Here is a 7,500-nt window from a genome sequence, read left to right on the forward strand (position 1 = left end):
TTGTATGTGGAACACTGTATACTTGCACCACCACAGCGCAAATGGCTGTCCTCACTTTCACAAAATACACTACCATATCAGCAAAAACTCAGGACTGCATTGGCCGGGAATCGATTCCGGGCCTCACGCGTGGCAGGCGATAATTCTACCACTGAACCACCAATGATCCACAGATGCTTAATTTTAGACTTACTCATGTACTTTAGTGTACAAAACAAAGCAGGAGAGTCAGGATGCCTTGCCTTGCCATCACCACAACTCCTCGGTTACCAAGCATTGCTAACTCAGTCGGTAAAGCATGAGACTCTTAATCTCAGGGTTGTGGGTTCGAGCCCCACATTGGGCGGATGTTTTTTTTCTTTTCCAGTACCATTGTATGTGGAACACTGTCAACTTGCACCACCACAGCGCAAATGGCTGTCCTCACTTTCACAAGATGCAGTGCCATATCAGCAAAAATTCAAGACTGCATTGGCCGGAAATCGAACCCGGGCCTCCCGCGTGGCAGGCGAGAATTCTACCACTGAACCACCAATGCTCCACAGATACTTAACTTTACACTTACTCGTGTACTTTAGTGTATGAAATAAAGCAGGAGTGTCAGGATGCCTTGCCATCACCTCCATACATTCTCAATCAAGCCTGGCTAGCTCAGTCGGTTGAGCATGAGACTCTTAATCTCAGGGTTGTGGGTTCGAGCCCCACGTTGGGCGGATGTTTTTTCTTTTCCTGTACCATTGTATGTGGATACACTGTCAACTTGCACCACCACAGCGCAAATGGCTGTCCTCACTTTCACAAAATATACTGCCATATCAGCAAAAACTCAGGACTGCATTGGCCGGGAATCGATTCCGGGCCTCACGAGTGGCAGGCGAGAATTCTACCACTGAACCACCAATGCTCCACAGATGCCTAATTTTACACTTACTCATGTACTTTAGTGTATAAAACAAAGCAGGAGTGTCAGGATGCCTTGCCTTGCCATCACCTCCAAGCCTACGTAACCAAGCCCGACTAGCACAGTCGCTAGAGCATAAGACTATTAATCTTAGGGTCATGTATTTGAGCTCCATGTTGGGCAGTTGTTTTTTTCTCTTCCTGTACCATTGTATGTGGAACAGTGTATACTTGCATCACCACAGCGCAAATGGCTGTCCTCACTTTCACAAAATGCACTGCCCTATCAGCAAAAACTCAGGAATGTATTGACCGGGAATTGAACCCGGCCTCCCACGTGGCCGGCTAGATTTCTACCACTGAACCACCAATGATCCACAGATGCTTAATTTTAGACTTACTCATGTACTTTAGTGTACAAAACAAAGCAGGAGAGTCAGGATGCCTTGCCTTGCCATCACCACAACTCCTCGGTTACCAAGCATTGCTAACTCAGTCGGTAAAGCATGAGACTCTTAATCTCAGGGTCGTGGGTTCGAGCCCCACATTGGGCGGATGTTTTTTTTCTTTTCCTGTACCATTGTATGTGGAACACTGTCAACTTGCACCACCACAGCGCAAATGGCTGTCCTCACTTTCACAAAATGCACTGCCATATCAGCAAAAACTCAGGACTGCATTGGCCGGGAATCGAACCCGGGCCTCCCGCGTGGCAGGCGAGAATTCTACCACTGAACCACCAATGCTCCACAGATACTTAATTTTACACTTACTCGTGTACTTTAGTGTATGAAACAAAGCAGGAGTGTCAGGATGCCTTGCCTTGCCTTGCCATCACCTCCATACATTCGCAACCAAGCCTGGCTAGCTCAGTCGGTAGAGCATGAGACTCTTAATCTCAGGGTCGTGGGTTCGAGCCCCATGTTGGGTGGATGTTTTTTCTTTTCCTGTACCATTGTATGTGGAACACTGTATACTTGCACCACCACAGCGCAAATGGCTGTCCTCACTTTCACAAAATACACTGCCATATCAGCAAAAACTCAGGACTGCATTGGCCGGGAATCGATTCCGGGCCTCATGCGTGGCAGGCGAGAATTCTACCACTGAACCACCAATGCTCCACAGATGCCTAATTTTACACTTACTCATGTACTTTAGTGTATAAAACAAAGCAGGAGTGTCAGGATGCCTTGCCTTGCCATCACCTCCAAGCCTACGTAACCAAGCCCGACTAGCACAGTCGCTAGAGCATAAGACTATTAATCTTAGGGTCATGTATTTGAGCTCCATGTTGGGCAGTTGTTTTTTTCTCTTCCTGTACCATTGTATGTGGAACAGTGTATACTTGCATCACCACAGCGCAAATGGCTGTCCTCACTTTCACAAAATTCACTGCCCTATCAGCAAAAACTCAGGAATGTATTGACCGGGAATTGAACCCGGCCTCCCACGTGGCCGGCTAGATTTCAACCACTGAACCACCAATGATCCACAGATGCTTAATTTTAGACTTACTCATGTACTTTAGTGTACAAAACAAAGCAGGAGAGTCAGGATGCCTTGCCTTGCCATCACCACAACTCCTCGGTTACCAAGCATTGCTAACTCAGTCGGTAAAGCATGAGACTCTTAATCTCAGGGTCGTGGGTTCGAGCCCCACATTGGGTGGATGTTTTTTTTCTTTTCCTGTACCATTGTATGTGGAACACTGTCAACTTGCCCCACCACAGCGCAAATGGCTGTCCTCACTTTCACAAAATGCACTACCATATCAGCAATAACTCAGGACTGCATTGGCCGGGAATCGAACCCAGGCCTCCCGCGTGGCAGGCGAGAATTCTACCACTGAACCACCAATGCTCCACAGATACTTAATTTTACACTTACTCGTGTACTTTAGTGTATGAAATAAAGCAGGAGTGTCAGGATGCCTTGCCTTGCCATCACCTCCATACATTCTCAACCAAGCCTGGCTAGCTCAGTCGGAAGAGCATGAGACTCTTAATCTCAGGGTCGTGGGTTCGAGCCCCGCGTCGGGCGGATGTTTTTTCTTTTCCTGTACTATTGTATGTGGAACACTGTATACTTGCACCAACACAGCGCAAATGGCTGTCCTCACTTTCACAAAATGCACTGCCCTATCAGCAAAAACTCAGGAATGTATTGACCGGGAATTGAACCCGGCCTCCCACGTGGCCGGCTAGATTTCTACCACTGAAACACCAATGATCCACAGATGCTTAATTTTAGACTAACTCATGTACTTTAGTGTACAAAACAAAGCAGGAGAGTCAGGATGCCTTGCCTTGCCATCACCACAACTCCTCGGTTACCAAGCATTGCTAACTCAGTCGGTAAAGCATGAGACTCTTAATCTCAGGGTTGTGGGTTCGTGCCCCACATTGGGCGGATGTTTTTTTTCTTTTCCAGTACCATTGTATGTGGAACACTGTCAACTTGCACCACCACAGCGCAAATGGCTGTCCTCACTTTCACAAAATGCACTGCCATATCAGCAAAAATTCAGGACTGCATTGGCCAGAAATCGAACCCGGGCTTCCCGCGTGGCAGGGGAGAATTCTACCACTGAACCACCAATGCTCCACAGATACTTAACTTTACACTTACTCGTGTAGTTTAGTGTATGAAATAAAGCAGGAGTGTCAGGATGCCTTGCCATCACCTCCATACATTCTCAACCAAGCCTGGCTAGCTCAGTCGGTAGAGCATGAGACTCTTAATCTCAGGGTCGTGGGTTCGAGCCCCACGTTGGGCGGATGTTTTTTCTTTTCCTGTACCATTGTATGTGGAACACTGTCAACTTGCACCACCACAGCGCAAATGGCTGTCCTCACTTTCACAAAATACACTGCCATATCAGCAAAAACTCAGGACTGCATTGGCCGGGAATCGATTCCGGGCCTCACGAGTGGCAGGCGAGAATTCTACCACTGAACCACCAATGCTCCACAGATGCCTAATTTTACACTTACTCATGTACTTTAGTGTATAAAACAAAGCAGGAGTGTCAGGATGCCTTGCCTTGCCATCACCTCCAAGCCTACGTAACCATGCCCGACTAGCACAGTCGCTAGAGCATAAGACTATTAATCTTAGGGTCATGTATTTGAGCTCCATGTTGGGCAGTTGTTTTTTTCTCTTCCTGTACCATTGTATGTGGAACAGTGTATACTTGCATCACCACAGCGCAAATGGCTGTCTTCACTTTCACAAAATGCACTGCCCTATCAGCAAAAACTCAGGAATGTATTGACCGGGAATTGAACCCGGCCTCCCACGTGGCCGGCTAGATTTCTACCACTGAACCACCAATGATCCACAGATGCTTAATTTTAGACTTACTCATGTACTTTAGTGTACAAAACAAAGCAGGAGAGTCAGGATGCCTTGCCTTGCCATCACCACAACTCCTCGGTTACCAAGCATTGCTAACTCAGTCGGTAAAGCATGAGACTCTTAATCTCAGGGTCGTGGGTTCGAGCCCCACATTGGGTGGATGTTTTTTTTCTTTTCCTGTACCATTGTATGTGGAACACTGTCAACTTGCCCCACCACAGCGCAAATGGCTGTCCTCACTTTCACAAAATGCACTGCCATATCAGCAAAAACTCAGGACTGCATTGGCCGGGAATCGAACCCAAGCCTCCCGCGTGGCAGGCGAGAATTCTACCACTGAACCACCAATGCTCCACAGATACTTAATTTTACACTTACTCGTGTACTTTAGTGTATGAAATAAAGCAGGAGTGTCAGGATGCCTTGCCTTGCCATCACCTCCATAGATTCTCAAACAAGCCTGGCTAGCTCAGTCGGTAAAGCATGAGACTCTTAATCTCAGGGTCGTGGGTTCGAGCCCCACGTTGGGCGGATGTTTTTTCTTTTCCTGTACCATTGTATGTGGAACACTGTATACTTGCACCACCACAGCGCAAATGGCTGTCCTCACTTTCACAAAATGCACTGCCCTATCAGCAAAAACTCAGGAATGTATTGACCGGGAATTGAACCCGGCCTCCCACGTGGCCGGCTAGATTTCTACCACTGAACCACCAATGATCCACAGATGCTTAATTTTTGACTTACTCATGTACTTTAGTGTACAAAACAAAGCAGGAGAGTCAGGATGCCTTGCCTTGCCATCACCACAACTCCTCGGTTACCAAGCATTGCTAACTCAGTCGGTAAAGCATGAGACTCTTAATCTCAGGGTCGTGGGTTCGAGCCCCACATTGGGCGGATGTTTTTTTTCTTTTCCTGTACCATTGTATGTGGAACACTGTCAACTTGCCCCACCACAGCGCAAATGGCTGTCCTCACTTTCACAAAATGCACTGCCATATCAGCAAAAACTCAGGACTGCATTGGCCGGGAATCGAACCCAAGCCTCCCGCGTGGTAGGCGAGAATTCTACCACTGAACCACCAATGCTCCACAGATACTTAATTTTACACTTACTCGTGTACTTTAGTGTATGAAATAAAGCAGGAGTGTCAGGATGCCTTGCCTTGCCATCACCTCCATAGATTCTCAAACAAGCCTGGCTAGCTCAGTCGGTAGAGCATGAGACTCTTAATCTCAGGGTCGTGGGTTCGAGCCCCACGTTTGGCGGATGTTTTTTCTTTTCCAGTACCATTGTATGTGGAACAGTGTCAACTTGCACCACCACAGCGCAAATGGCTGTCCTCACTTTCACAAAATACACTGCCATATCAGCAAAAACTCAGGACTGCATTGGCCGGGAATCGATTCCGGGCATCACGCGTGGCAGGCGAGAATTCTACCACTGAACCACCAATGCTCCACAGATGCCTAATTTTACACTTACTCATGTACTTTAGTGTATAAAACAAAGCAGGAGTGTCAGGATGCCTTGCCTTGCCATCACCTCCAAGCATACGTAACCAAGCCCGACTAGCACAGTCGCTAGAGCATAAGACTATTAATCTTAGGGTCATGTATTTGAGCTCCATGTTGGGCAGTTGTTTTTTCCTCTTCCTGTACCATTGTATGTGGAACAGTGTATACTTGCATCACCACAGCGCAAATGGCTGTCCTCGCTTTCACAAATTGCACTGCCCTATCAGCAAAAACTCAGGAATGTATTGACCGGGAATTGAACCCGGCCTCCCACGTGGCCGGCTAGATTTCTACCACTGAACCACCAATGATCCACAGATGCTTAATTTTTGACTTACTCATGTACTTTAGTGTACAAAACAAAGCAGGAGAGTCAGGATGCCTTGCCTTGCCATCACCACAACTCCTCGGTTACCAAGCATTGCTAACTCAGTCGGTAAAGCATGAGACTCTTAATCTCAGGGTCGTGGGTTCGAGCCCCACATTGGGCGGATGTTTTTTTTCTTTTCCTGTACCATTGTATGTGGAACACTGTCAACTTGCCCCACCACAGCGCAAATGGCTGTCCTCACTTTCACAAAATGCACTGCCATATCAGCAAAAACTCAGGACTGCATTGGCCGGGAATCGAACCCAAGCCTCCCGCGTGGTAGGCGAGAATTCTACCACTGAACCACCAATGCTCCACAGATACTTAATTTTACACTTACTCGTGTACTTTAGTGTATGAAATAAAGCAGGAGTGTCAGGATGCCTTGCCTTGCCATCACCTCCATAGATTCTCAAACAAGCCTGGCTAGCTCAGTCGGTAGAGCATGAGACTCTTAATCTCAGGGTCGTGGGTTCGAGCCCCACGTTGGGCGGATGTTTTTTCTTTTCCTGTACCATTGTATGTGGAACACTGTATACTTGCACCACCACAGCGCAAATGGCTGTCCTCACTTTCACAAAATGCACTGCCCTATCAGCAAAAACTCAGGAATGTATTGACCGGGAATTGAACCCGGCCTCCCACGTGGCCGGCTAGATTTCTACCACTGAACCACCAATGATCCACAGATGCTTAATTTTAGACTTACTCATGTACTTTAGTGTACAAAACAAAGCAGGAGAGTCAGGATGCCTTGCCTTGCCATCACCACAACTCCTCGGTTACCAAGCATTGCTAACTCAGTCGGTAAAGCATGAGACTCTTAATCTCAGGGTCGTGGGTTCGAGCCCCACATTGGGCGGATGTTTTTTTTCTTTTCCTGTACCATTGTATGTGGAACACTGTCAACTTGCCCCACCACAGCGCAAATGGCTGTCCTCACTTTCACAAAATGCACTGCCATATCAGCAAAAACTCAGGACTGCATTGGCCGGGAATCGAACCCGGGCCTCCCGCGTGGCAGGCGAGAATTCTACCACTGAACCACCAATGCTCCACAGATACTTAATTTTACACTTACTCGTGTACTTTAGTGTATGAAATAAAGCAGGAGTGTCAGGATGCCTTGCCTTGCCATCACCTCCATATGTTCTCAACCAAGCCTGGCTAGCTCAGTCTGTAGAGCATGAGACTCTTAATCTCCGGGTCGTGGGTTCGAGCCCCACGTTGGGCGGATGTTTTTTCTTTTCCTATACCATTGTATGTGGTACACTGTATACTTGCACCACCACAGCGCAAATGGCTGTCCTCACTTTCACAAAATGCACTGCCATATCAGCAAAAGCTCA

At 47.4% G+C, this 7,500-nt stretch overlaps 14 non-coding genes across 14 annotated transcripts; 7 read left to right on the forward strand and 7 right to left on the reverse strand.

Annotated features, from left to right (window-relative positions):
• Positions 1 to 467: 467 nt before the first annotated feature.
• On the reverse strand, positions 468 to 538 carry TRNAG-GCC (transfer RNA glycine (anticodon GCC)). The gene has a single exon. It is a non-coding gene; the product is annotated as a tRNA-Gly (tRNA).
• Positions 539 to 640: 102 nt separating this feature from the next.
• TRNAK-CUU (transfer RNA lysine (anticodon CUU)) lies at positions 641 to 713 on the forward strand. The gene has a single exon. It is a non-coding gene; the product is annotated as a tRNA-Lys (tRNA).
• Positions 714 to 1,575: 862 nt separating this feature from the next.
• Positions 1,576 to 1,646, reverse strand: TRNAG-GCC (transfer RNA glycine (anticodon GCC)). The gene has a single exon. It is a non-coding gene; the product is annotated as a tRNA-Gly (tRNA).
• A 112-nt stretch (positions 1,647 to 1,758) lies between these two features.
• On the forward strand, positions 1,759 to 1,831 carry TRNAK-CUU (transfer RNA lysine (anticodon CUU)). The gene has a single exon. It is a non-coding gene; the product is annotated as a tRNA-Lys (tRNA).
• Positions 1,832 to 2,692: 861 nt separating this feature from the next.
• Positions 2,693 to 2,763, reverse strand: TRNAG-GCC (transfer RNA glycine (anticodon GCC)). Its single transcript has one exon. It is a non-coding gene; the product is annotated as a tRNA-Gly (tRNA).
• A 107-nt stretch (positions 2,764 to 2,870) lies between these two features.
• TRNAK-CUU (transfer RNA lysine (anticodon CUU)) lies at positions 2,871 to 2,943 on the forward strand. The gene has a single exon. It is a non-coding gene; the product is annotated as a tRNA-Lys (tRNA).
• Positions 2,944 to 3,606: 663 nt separating this feature from the next.
• TRNAK-CUU (transfer RNA lysine (anticodon CUU)) lies at positions 3,607 to 3,679 on the forward strand. The gene has a single exon. It is a non-coding gene; the product is annotated as a tRNA-Lys (tRNA).
• An 861-nt stretch (positions 3,680 to 4,540) lies between these two features.
• On the reverse strand, positions 4,541 to 4,611 carry TRNAG-GCC (transfer RNA glycine (anticodon GCC)). Its single transcript has one exon. It is a non-coding gene; the product is annotated as a tRNA-Gly (tRNA).
• Positions 4,612 to 4,718: 107 nt separating this feature from the next.
• On the forward strand, positions 4,719 to 4,791 carry TRNAK-CUU (transfer RNA lysine (anticodon CUU)). The gene has a single exon. It is a non-coding gene; the product is annotated as a tRNA-Lys (tRNA).
• A 490-nt stretch (positions 4,792 to 5,281) lies between these two features.
• On the reverse strand, positions 5,282 to 5,352 carry TRNAG-ACC (transfer RNA glycine (anticodon ACC)). Its single transcript has one exon. It is a non-coding gene; the product is annotated as a tRNA-Gly (tRNA).
• Positions 5,353 to 5,459: 107 nt separating this feature from the next.
• On the forward strand, positions 5,460 to 5,532 carry TRNAK-CUU (transfer RNA lysine (anticodon CUU)). The gene has a single exon. It is a non-coding gene; the product is annotated as a tRNA-Lys (tRNA).
• Positions 5,533 to 6,393: 861 nt separating this feature from the next.
• Positions 6,394 to 6,464, reverse strand: TRNAG-ACC (transfer RNA glycine (anticodon ACC)). Its single transcript has one exon. It is a non-coding gene; the product is annotated as a tRNA-Gly (tRNA).
• A 107-nt stretch (positions 6,465 to 6,571) lies between these two features.
• TRNAK-CUU (transfer RNA lysine (anticodon CUU)) lies at positions 6,572 to 6,644 on the forward strand. The gene has a single exon. It is a non-coding gene; the product is annotated as a tRNA-Lys (tRNA).
• A 490-nt stretch (positions 6,645 to 7,134) lies between these two features.
• Positions 7,135 to 7,205, reverse strand: TRNAG-GCC (transfer RNA glycine (anticodon GCC)). Its single transcript has one exon. It is a non-coding gene; the product is annotated as a tRNA-Gly (tRNA).
• Positions 7,206 to 7,500: the final 295 nt, after the last annotated feature.

This window comes from Pseudophryne corroboree, chromosome 3, assembly GCF_028390025.1.
Source record: "Pseudophryne corroboree isolate aPseCor3 chromosome 3, aPseCor3.hap2, whole genome shotgun sequence".
NCBI lineage: Eukaryota > Metazoa > Chordata > Amphibia > Anura > Myobatrachidae > Pseudophryne > Pseudophryne corroboree.